At 60.8% G+C, this 10,441-nt stretch overlaps 1 long non-coding RNA gene across 1 annotated transcript in view; it reads right to left on the minus strand.

Annotated features, from left to right (window-relative positions):
- Window positions 1-4,270: 4,270 nt before the first annotated feature.
- LOC144226463 (uncharacterized) overlaps window positions 4,271-10,441 on the minus strand; it is a 16,960-nt gene continuing 10,789 nt past the window's right edge. The window contains exon 4 of the long non-coding RNA XR_013333647.1: window positions 4,271-4,595. This is a non-coding gene — a long non-coding RNA (uncharacterized LOC144226463). The remainder of the gene's footprint in view (window positions 4,596-10,441) is intronic.

The raw sequence follows: 10,441 nt of genomic DNA on the forward strand, positions 1-10,441 counted from the left end.
AGGGGCAGGCGTGGCTGGGGTTCAGCTGCCGGTGCTCGTGAGTGGAAGGGTCTGGGGAGGGAGACACTTCTGTGCGGTCTGACCACTGGGCCTGCTGTCCCCGGGGAGGGGACCCCGGCTGGGGGTCACGGCACACGTGAGAAGTGGAGCTGTGACCCAGGTCAGGCACCCCACCCCCCCAGCCCCCTGCCTCCTGGGACAGCACCCCGGCGGCCCAGACAGGAGCTGTGTTCCAGAAGCCCCGCGGGTGGAGGGTGGAGGCGCCGGAGAGGAGAGGAAGCTTGGCCCGCGGGGCGCAGTGGGCTGGGGCTGCGGCGTCACCTGGGGGCTTGTTAAACTGGAAGTGACAAGCTGGAGCGAGGGAGCAGATGGCAACTTCTCGGCTCTCTCAGCCGGGAAATCTGTCCAGCGAGGGCTGGGCTCTCAAGCATCGAGCTGNGAGCGGACGGAGGCCGGCCTAGAACCCACAGAGGGTCTGATTGACCCTCAGCCCATGATCTGTGTCTCCTTCGCGGCCGGTGTCCCTCCTGACCCTGCTATTGGTGATAATATGCAGGTGGCGGGTGCCAACCTCTCCGGGTCGATGGATTGAGGGGCGTCCACAGCGTGTCTGGGCTCAGGGAGGGAGCGACAGAGTCCCCGTGGGGGCATGAGCAGGTGTGAGGAAGGAGTTAAGACCACGAGCCACCCAAACTCTGCGTCTCCCCAGGGAGCGGTTTCCTTGCAGGGCTGTGACCGCGGCTCGGCTGCTTAGACCTCCCAACCANCGGCCGCCGCGCCTGCCCTTCCACCCGCTGGAGCCCCTTCCCCACAGCCCCGTGTGATCCTCGCCTTTCCCTCCGGGCGGAAGCACCAGGCCCTCCGGGGGGGCTTAGTGCGCCTCCACCGCCTTGTCTTGTTTGCCTCATTGATGGATCCATCTGTCCGTCTCTCGGTTGGCCTATCTGTCCTCTGGGGCGCTCCACCCCCAGCCCCGGTGCGGAAATTTCCTGGAGGCCGAGTGTGTCCTTCGCGTGGCTCTGTGGTCCCCGCACGGGGCCGAACCCGGAGCAGCTGCTGGAGAAACACCGGCCGAGAGTTTCAGCCCGGGGGGGGCGGGGGGGGCTCAGTCGGTTGAGCGTCTGACTTCAGCTCAGGTCGTGGCCTCACGATTCATGAGTTCGAGCCCCGCATCAGGCTCTGTGCTGACAGCTCCGAGTCCCCAGGCTGCCCCCGGAGACACGACTTGTGAGAGGACCTTGAATGCCCACCTGGGGACCCAGAAGCGGCCGGGACTCTGAGCACTCGGGGTGCCCCAGGCTCCCCGGCAACGCACAGGATGCCCCCACCAGCAGTCAGCTTGCCCCCCCCGCCCAGCCCCTGCCATGCTGTCCGTGCCTGGGTCACGGAAGGTTCCGTGTTTGGAGGAGGAAATAATGGGTACGACAGCTCCCCCCACCACCCCTGCACTGGCCGTTCCCCCGGGGCTCTCGGACTCTCCCAGGGGACACAGACCTCCGGCTGGTGCTGTCATATCGTGAGTCAGTGCGTGAAGAGACCCCCAGAGCCTGGGCTGTGGCTCCTTGCCCCCAAGCCTCACTTTAGGGGGCCGCAGCTCACCCTCGGGGACGCGTGGGCTCATCGTCCCTCCCCCAGCCGGCACGGCCGCTCACAAGGCATGGACTTTGCCGGGATGATGATGACAGCCTCGGGAGAGCATCGTGAGGGACAGAGATTCAGGGCCGGCCGCGCCCTGTGTCCAGGGAAGGAAGCCCCATAAGAAAGAGGCACGTGTTTCCAAGCGCACGCGCCCCAGAAGCCACTTTTCAGGGAATGTCTGTTTAAGCCGCAACGACACAGGACTCTGTGAGCACATTTTGATCCCAAGCCCGTTTATTGGGAAACAGAGGCCCCGACAAGTACATCCTTCGGCCGGATTATCAGGGCAGGTGGAAGCGGTGACGACAAGCAGAGTCATCCTTCGACGATGCAGATCGGAGCATGCTGCTTCCGCTCTGAATCTATCCATGGCTCCCAGCCCCTCCCCAGAGAGCCAGGCTCCTCCCTGGGTCTGTGGAACGTGACCCCCGCCTGTCCCTCCCACCGCCATGTCACCAAATCGAGACACTGGTTTGCCCCCATAGGTGGTGGGACCCGGGTCAGAGTCAGAGATCCGGGCTTTGAAGGGTCAGTGGGAGCCGGCCAGGGGAAGAGGGGGTGAGCTCTTTCCAGGTGGAGGGGGGCTCAGAAGGGCCGACTAGAGGGGGCGGTTCTTCTCTCGGTGACTTAGGACCCCCGCTGCACCGCACCCAGCCCAGGCCGGGCACACGGGGACCCTCACGGTGTGACTGTCAGCAGTTGGAATGAATGGATGGAAGAAATGCACATATGGCCCACACGTGCCCGGGGGACGCCCTGGACCTGGACGCAAACCTCACATCCAGCCCTCACCGTGCAAGATCGCAAACCTTCTCAGAGCCTCAGTTTCTTCACCCGTAAAATGGGCAAGACCGTCCCTGCCTGCCTGCCTCCCTGGGACGTTGGGAGGTGTGAACGCCAGACTGGCTGAGACAGCACGGGGCACATGTGGAGCGCTGTGCCGCGGGTGGGGCGCACCGCCCAGGCCGCCCAGCTCCGGGGCTCCGATCGCCGGACGCCAGCTGCAGAGAGGGCTCTCAGGTCCGACCCCTGCCGAGGAGGCGCGCACACATCTCCAGGATTTTCAGGCGCAATTAGGAGCAGCCAGGATCAGGCTGAGCTCCCTGAGACTCGTGTAGAGGAATCTTGAAGAGCCTCTGGCCAGTGTTTTGTGCAGGGAAGCTTCTAGAGCCTTCCTTCTCCCCTCTCTGCTCCCAGAGCTCAGCTGAGACCAGGCCACAGGACATCAGGACTGTTGGTTCTGGGGGGAGGCAGCGCAAGGCAGGCAGGGAAATCCCACGACCCCCAGCGTCCCAGGATGTGGGCCGCGGGGACGGCTTGCTGGGCGAGAGGCTGGCGGAGACTCGGAGAATTTCTCTGGACCAGACTCGTCCCGGACCTGGTGCTCTGTGTATTGCCCGGTGAGTTTCTGGAAGCCCCGGGGCCCCCGAGTCCCCCTCCCTGCCCCTGGCTGTGGCAGCCTGGTCTGAGGGTGCAGCCCTGGGAGGAGGGGTCCTAGAGAGCCAGCTGCCGCAGCCTGGGCCCCTAGGGGGTTCTCACTGCCTGGGGCGGGGGACACCGGGGCCCAGAGGGCGGGGTAGGAACACAGCCGGCGTAGCCCCAGACCCGGCGCTCCCCATGCCCCCCACCTTCCAGCCCTAGCTTTGGGGGCGGGGGGGGGCGGGGGGGCGCCTGGGGACCTGGTTTCCACAGCAACCGCATCAGCCGGGAAGCCCTGGCTCAGGCTCTGAGGGGGAGGCTGGGACCCGGCAGTGGCTGCCTGCTTCAGGCGCTCTACGCCCCTGTCCGTCTCGCTGACTCCTGGGACAGTGCTCCGCGGGAGAGTGGCCCAGTTCTAGCCCCCCCAACAGCTGGAGACGGGCCCAGGGGCGGGAGGCACACACACACAGTGGAGACAGCCCCAGGCAGCGGCGGGGTCCGGCTCCAGGAGCCCTCTGGGCAGCCACCTGGGACCCCCAGTCTGGAGCCTGAGCCCCCTGCCCTCCGCCCCTGCGCCCCGGGGGTGGGGTGCGGCAGTGTGGATGGTGAGTGTAGACAACACGCCCAGAGGGCTGGCCGAAGGAGGGAAAGAGACCCCCAGAGACTGTGGATGTGAGGGTTCCTGGAGCAGACAGAGCTGGAATGTGCTGGATGGGGGTTGGTGNCTCTGCCTCTGTCATCCAGCCCTGGCCTCCGAGATTTGCCGGCATGTCCCCGACCGGTTTGCCGGTTTATTTGAGCAACTGGACAGTTCGCCGGGAACTCAATTTCTCCGAGCGCGACAGTCGCCGAGCCACCTGGCACCTCTTGCTGCCGGCTCCCCGCGCAGGACGAGCCCCGCGCGAGGGCTCCGCGGCTGAGGCGGGAAGCGGGGACCGGAGTGGGGGGCACGCGGAGCGGGATCCTGGTCTCGGCGGGGACGCCTGGGCGGAAGTTCTNCCCCGGGGAGAACAGGGTCACCCAGGCCACTCCGCGTGTCCCCTCCAGACACCTGCCCACCCTGCCCCACCCCGCCCGCGGGTCACAGGGCGTCCTGCGCCCCCGGGCCTCCCTCCCCTCGGCCCCCAAGGTGCTGACCCTCCTTCTGCCCTGAGGGAGCCCCTCCTCGTTCCGGGGAATAATACATGTAGCAACAACATGCATGTACGTGACAAATATTTTTGGGCACGTGGTCTGTGCCAGCCATGGATCTAGAAATAAAAACTGCTAACGCTTCTCAAACGCCGGCTGTAGACTCAGAACTGTGCCTCCATTACCCCGCTCAAGCCTCCCAATGGGCCCTTTTTATAGATGAGAAGACAGGACCAGAGAGGTGAAGATCCTCACCCCGTCGTTAGGTAGTGATGGAGCTTGTGCTCTTATCAGTAGCTGCTTCCACTGGCTCCTGGGGCCAAAGGTGACATGGTCCTTGGTCTCCTGGAGCCCAAAGTCTGCTGGCGGGAGCGACATCGACCATGCACTTTCATTGCTTTCAGAGGCTGCAAAGGAGAAGGACACAGTGTCATCTGTCACAGGGGATTGCCGGGTGGGTGAGATCAGGAAAGCCTTCCTGGAGGAAGTGATGCTTGAACTGAGATCTGAAGGTCAGGCAGAAACTAACCAGGCTCGGAGAGAGAGAACTTACCCATCCTACTCATACTAGTCATCTTTCAGGGCCCAGCCTGCCTCCTCCAGGAAGTCTTCCTTGCCCTCTCCCAGGCGGGCTACAACACTACAGCTTTGCACCTCTATCTGGAGGTGGCAGGTGGTGTGGGCTGAGGCCAGAGGGCAGCAAGGCAGGGACCCACCGGTCTCATGGCGCCAGCTGTGTAGGGTGAGAGGCTGAGGCAGGTGACCCCCTCCTGAGCCCCCAGGAGAGGCAGGGAGAGCATGTGTCCAGGAGAGGTTTGCAAACGGAGGAAGCAGGGGGGTGCGGCTGCCCCTGCTGGAAGAGAGCCCCCCACTACGACACCCTGTCCTTAGCTTGCACCCTATGTGCACGGCGTCTGGCGCCTGGACAGGCAGGGGCTGTCCCTGTCTGTAACTCAGAGCAAAGGCAGCACGGGCCACGTCATGTCAAGGGACAAGCCAGCTCTTCCAGGGCGTCCGAGGCAGGGACCTAAGCTGGGGGAGGGGGAGGCCCTGGCCCCTCTGGTGCCAGGAAAGTAAAACAATAACAGCAGGAACAAATACCGAACTCCCAACATGGCGGCAGGGACGTCCGGGGGCCCAGGGGCGCCCGTGGGCACAGCCCCCCCAGCTCGCGACCTTGGGGCTGGTGCCTTTGACCTGGTTTTTTCATCCTCCAAAGGGCTGAGACGAGCCTCGTGCTGTTGTGGGAACAGAGAGGTCAGATAGAGCACGTCCAGCACCCGCCACGGGGTTTGGCCCGCAGTGCCGGTCAGTGCGGGACCATCGCTGTGCTTGGGGTTCACACGCTCGGAGTGTCTATGCCTGTCACCAACCAGCAGTGTGACCCCGGATGAGCCTCGGAAACCCAAGAGAGAAATGGGTCTAGACCGTGACCTTGAGTAGCACATACGGTTATTTTATGAAAGGATGGGGAAGATCAGCNAACCAAACAGGACGGTGAAATGCCAAGACCAGTGAGCATCTTATGGAGAAAAGTCACCAAACACACCAGGAACCAGAACACCGTGAGTAAGAACCGACAGAAATCGTGTGCAGCCGAGTCAACGCTACAGCAGCCTCCGGCCGCAGAGTCATCAGAGGAAGGCACCTGGCAAGTCCGTGCAGTGTGACTGAGGAAACGAAAAAAGGAGGGAATTGAAAAATGTGAGTTAAGAGCAAGGAGTTCTAAAAATGACTTGAGCAGATTTGAAAAAGAACCAAATAGAATTTCTAGAAATGAATAAAACAGCAAATTGCGTAACTGGGTGCAATCTCTCTGGAAAGCGACTTGGCATCATCGTGTAAATGTGCAGCTGAGCAGGAGTCATTTCACTTCAATATTTTTTAGAGAATCTCTTGTCCACGGGCACCAGGAGACTATATGCCAGAATGTTTCTGGGAGCGCTGTTTGTAATAGCAAAATAAATAGACAAAACTGAAAAGAAGGAAGGAAGGAAGGAAGGAAGAAAGGAAGAAAGAAAGAAAGAAAGAAAGAAAGAAAGAAAGAAAGAAAGAAAGAAAGAAAGAAAGAAAGAAAGAAAGGGGGAGGGAGGGAGGAAGGAAGGAAGGAAGGACTTTTCGACAGGCAGAGATAGGTAGTGAGCTCCCCGTCACTTGCAGGAAGTGAGCTGAGACCGCCAACTCCTTGTGAGTCTGTATGCTGTGCTCTGAGGTCTCATTTTGTTTTAAGGTCCCAGGGGCTGCCTGGTCCCAGGGCCCCGTCTGATTTCTGTCCCAAGGTCCTGGCTCTGGGCCCAACACGGGAGCCAGGCTCCGTGGATGTCAAATGTGCAAATTAATTAATTAATTGGTGAACAAATGAATTGAATGAATGAAATACCAAAGTGGCTGTGGCCATTTTANCCCCACCCTCCACTCACCCCCCGCCCCGCACCCCCCCCCCCCCCCAGTTCCCGGGAGCCCCGGCCAGCACTGGGTCTCCCAGGCGATGTGACTCACGCATTCCCTGCGACATGGAAGGCGTCCAAGTCAGGCAGGTGTCTGGCCATGCCGCTGGAGCCGGCCTCCCGGGAGACAGAGCGCCATTACCCTTCTTCCTCCGGCCCCGTGCCCGCCCTCACCTGTCTGCTCTCCGCTCGGGGGGACGGTCCCCTCTCCAGGGTCAGACAGGCCCGTGGGCCACACCATGCTAGCGGATGCCTCGACCTCCCTGAGCCGCGCGATCCCTTCATTGGAGGAAAAAAGTCGCTCCTTCTGCAGGCTGCTATGGACGTCCTGCAGTTTTATGGGTGAGAAAGTTCCAGGGCGGCAGCGCCTTCCCAGACCCTGGACGCTCATGCTCGGGGTGATTACGCCACGTCTGGGAGCTGGACGCCGTGTGATTCCACACCGGGAGCACCTCTTAGAATTCCGTCCATGAACATCACCACCAAACCCATCACTGGATTGAGCGAGGGAATCAAACCCTTCGGGGGAACTGAGGTAAAGTAAAAATTGCTGTACCTCTCATGTGCTGGACCCTCGGCCAGGCACGCTACATTTGTTTTAGATTAAAAAAAAATTTTTTTAATGTTGATTTATTTATTTAAGAGAGAGAGAATGAGAAGGGCAGAGAGAAAGAGGAAGAGAACGAACCCCAAGCAGGCTCCGCATGTACAGCACAGACCCTGACACGGGATTCGAACTCAGGAACCTCAAGAGCATGACCTGAGCATAAACCAAGAGTCAGACGTTTAATCAGCTGAGCCACCCAGGCGCCCCCCGGCATGCTACATTTCTACAACCGTGTTCTTACAAGATGCGTGTTATTACCCCCATTTCATTGATGAGAACACTGAGTCCCATTAAGGTGAAATAACTCACCCAGGAACCACTAACAGTAAATGTAGACCAGGATCTGTCCTGTTCAATCGTTCATTCATTCGTGGGCTGAATCATTCATTCAGTATCTCATGGGTATCTGCTCTCTGCCAGACACTGTGGGACCTGAAAGGCCATGCCCTTGGCCTCTGCACCGCGCTGCCTCCCAGCCTGTGGGCTTCTTGTTCCGCTGCACGTTTGCTGAGCACCCGCTGCGAGCCAGGGAGCACCGCCCTGCACTTGAGGACACTCAGGTGGCGCCGCGAAGGATGGGTCCACGGGGCCCCTGCACCATGGAGGGGGGAGTGGCCTAGCTGGTGCGGAGAAGGCACTTAGCAGGTGTTCGAAGCCCAGAGAGGTGTCAGGGCCTCCAGCCTCGGCTTGCAGAGCTCCTCGCCTCCCCGGGCAGCCCTGCCCTTGCTGACGAGGTCGGACCCCACCCCTGCAGGAGCTCCCGCCCACCCCCTGTGCGCACACAACTGCACCCTCGTGGGGGGACTCCTGCATGAGCGTTATCTGGAAGCTTCCACCATCCTGAGTCTCATGGCCCTGAAGACCTCGACCAATCGCCACCCACTTTCTTGACTTATCTCCACGTAAACAGGCTCGTGGATGTTCCCACGACGCACACGAGCAAACGGAGGCTCGGAGGAGCCACGTCACTTCGCGCTGGCCACGGAGCCGGACGTCGAAACTGCACAGCCGGTCCCGGCCTGGAACTCGTTCGCCTGGGCGTCGGCCATGAGTCCTAAGACCCCCAGGCGCCCGCTCAGGGCAGTGACTGTGGTCAGGTCCTGCTCGGCACAAACGGCCCTCCCGCCAGGAGGGGACCATGGCTGGTGGAGGCGCTGCAGCTTCTTTATCTAGGGAGACGGGATGCTCAGGAGGCTGGGGCATCCACGTCCCTTTGACGCCGTTAGTCTCCCCCTGAAGATGCAGATGTGCTTCTTTCCAGAGACCCGGAGGGACCCTAGGAACCACTCATTCCTGGGACACTGGGTGCCGGGAGGCCTTCCCATCCAGAAAGGCCAGAGCAAAGCATCGTGGGGAAGGGGCAAGTCAGCCGGGACCCTCCAGGACCCCTCACGCGGGTGGGTACCAGCTAGGAGGGAGGAGGTGGGGGCCGGACCCCAGGGCAGAATGGGGGGGGGACTCCAGGAGAGGCCAGAAGTCTGTCCTCAGACTTTCCTGGAGAATCCCCACCCTCTAGTTCCCACGGACCCCCAGGAACATACCGAGCGTCGTTTGCTCACTTGATGCTCTTGACCGCACCCCCAAAGATTAAATTATAAATTTTGATCTGAGACCCTCTAGAAATCTTACCGCTATGCACTGAGGCTTGGAGCACGCTGAATGATCATTGTGAAGAAAACGGCTGTAAAGAACATTATGATATTTCACTTAAAAACAACAAAACGCGTGGGAAAAAATAAGCAAAATGAGCAAAAAATCGTTATCTTTTCCAAAAGGAGAGGCAGAGAGAGGGGATCGGCCTAGGACCCGTGAAGGACAGTGGGTGAGACCCTGCCGTGGGCCGAGTGCTGGGTGCGCACGTGGGAAAGCTTCGGTTTCTGACTTTGAAGAGCTCGCGTTCTAGACGCGCATTCGGCCACTGAAGCTGCAGCCACAGACGCCTACGGCGCTCGGTGAGGAGCTCGCGGTTTCCTCACCTGAAGGTTACAGGGATGGTCTTTCTAATTTTTTTTAATGTTTATTTATTTTCGAGACCGAGAGGGAGAGACAGAGTGTGAGCAGGGGAGGGTCAGAGAGAGAGGGAGACACAGAATCTGAAGCAGCTCCAGGCTCTGAGCTGCCAGCACAGAGCCCGACGCCGGGCTCGAACCCACGAACCGTGCGGTCATGACCTGAGCGGAACTCAGATGCCCAACCGACTGAACCCCCCAGGCGCCCCAACAGTATTTCTGATAAACCTGACATTTTTTTTTAAATGTTTTTTTATTTATTTCTAGGAGAGAGAGAGAGAGAGAGACAGCGTGAGCAGGGGAGGGTCAGAGAGAGAGGGAGTCACAGACTCTGAAACAGGCTCCAGGCTCTGAGCTGGCAGTCAGCACAGAGCCCGATGCGAGGCTCGAACCCACGAACCGCGAGATCATGACCTAAGCGAAAGTCGGACGCTTAACCGACTAAGCCACCCAGGCGCCCCTAAACCTGACATTTTAGATGGGACGTTAAGGGCTTTCTGGACAAAGCACACGGTAGCTGAGAGGGGACGGAAGGGGACATCTTGGAATAGAAATATACCTGGGGAGGCCCAGCTGTGTGCGTGCGTGCGTGTGCGGTGCGCGTGCGTCTTCTCCTGTGTGTGCGTCCAGGGGGTGTGCACATGTGCCCCAATGTTAGTGTCTGTGCGGACGTGTGTATGCAGGCGGCCCCACGTGCGTCCTGTGAGCGCACGGTCAGCCCTGGCGCCCGGGGAGACCCTTGTCCCGCTGATGCCCGCGGGCGACCTTCCGCAGTGCTGGGATGGGCTCCGGGGCACTGATGGGGCCGCCCGGGGTGCACACAGCTCCGCCACCTGCTGTCCCCCAGGCTGCCCGCGGAGGGAGGATGTGGGGGGGACGCTGTCGGTGCCCATTCTGAGGTCTGCGCCGTGTCGGCCGAGCCCCCAGTCCTGGCGGCCGGCTCTGCCCTCCGCTCCCGCAAGCCGCGGGTGGCCCCTGGGGATTTGGTTTCTGAAGCCTCCGTGGGCCACGGAAGGAGGCCGGGTTCTGACTGAGTCTTAGCCTCCAATTTGGAGGTTGGCCTTGAGATGTCAGTCTCTTAGCAACCGCCTCCGAGCCCGGCCGCCTCCACGCCTCCAGTTATGTGTGCCTGGGGTTGGGGGGGGGGCAGCCCCGGCAGCCTGGGGGCCTTTCCAGGGGGGCTCCGGGTC

Source organism: Crocuta crocuta, unplaced genomic scaffold (genome assembly GCF_008692635.1).
Source record: "Crocuta crocuta isolate KB4526 unplaced genomic scaffold, BGI_CrCroc_1.0 scaffold143, whole genome shotgun sequence".
NCBI classification, from domain to species: domain Eukaryota; kingdom Metazoa; phylum Chordata; class Mammalia; order Carnivora; family Hyaenidae; genus Crocuta; species Crocuta crocuta.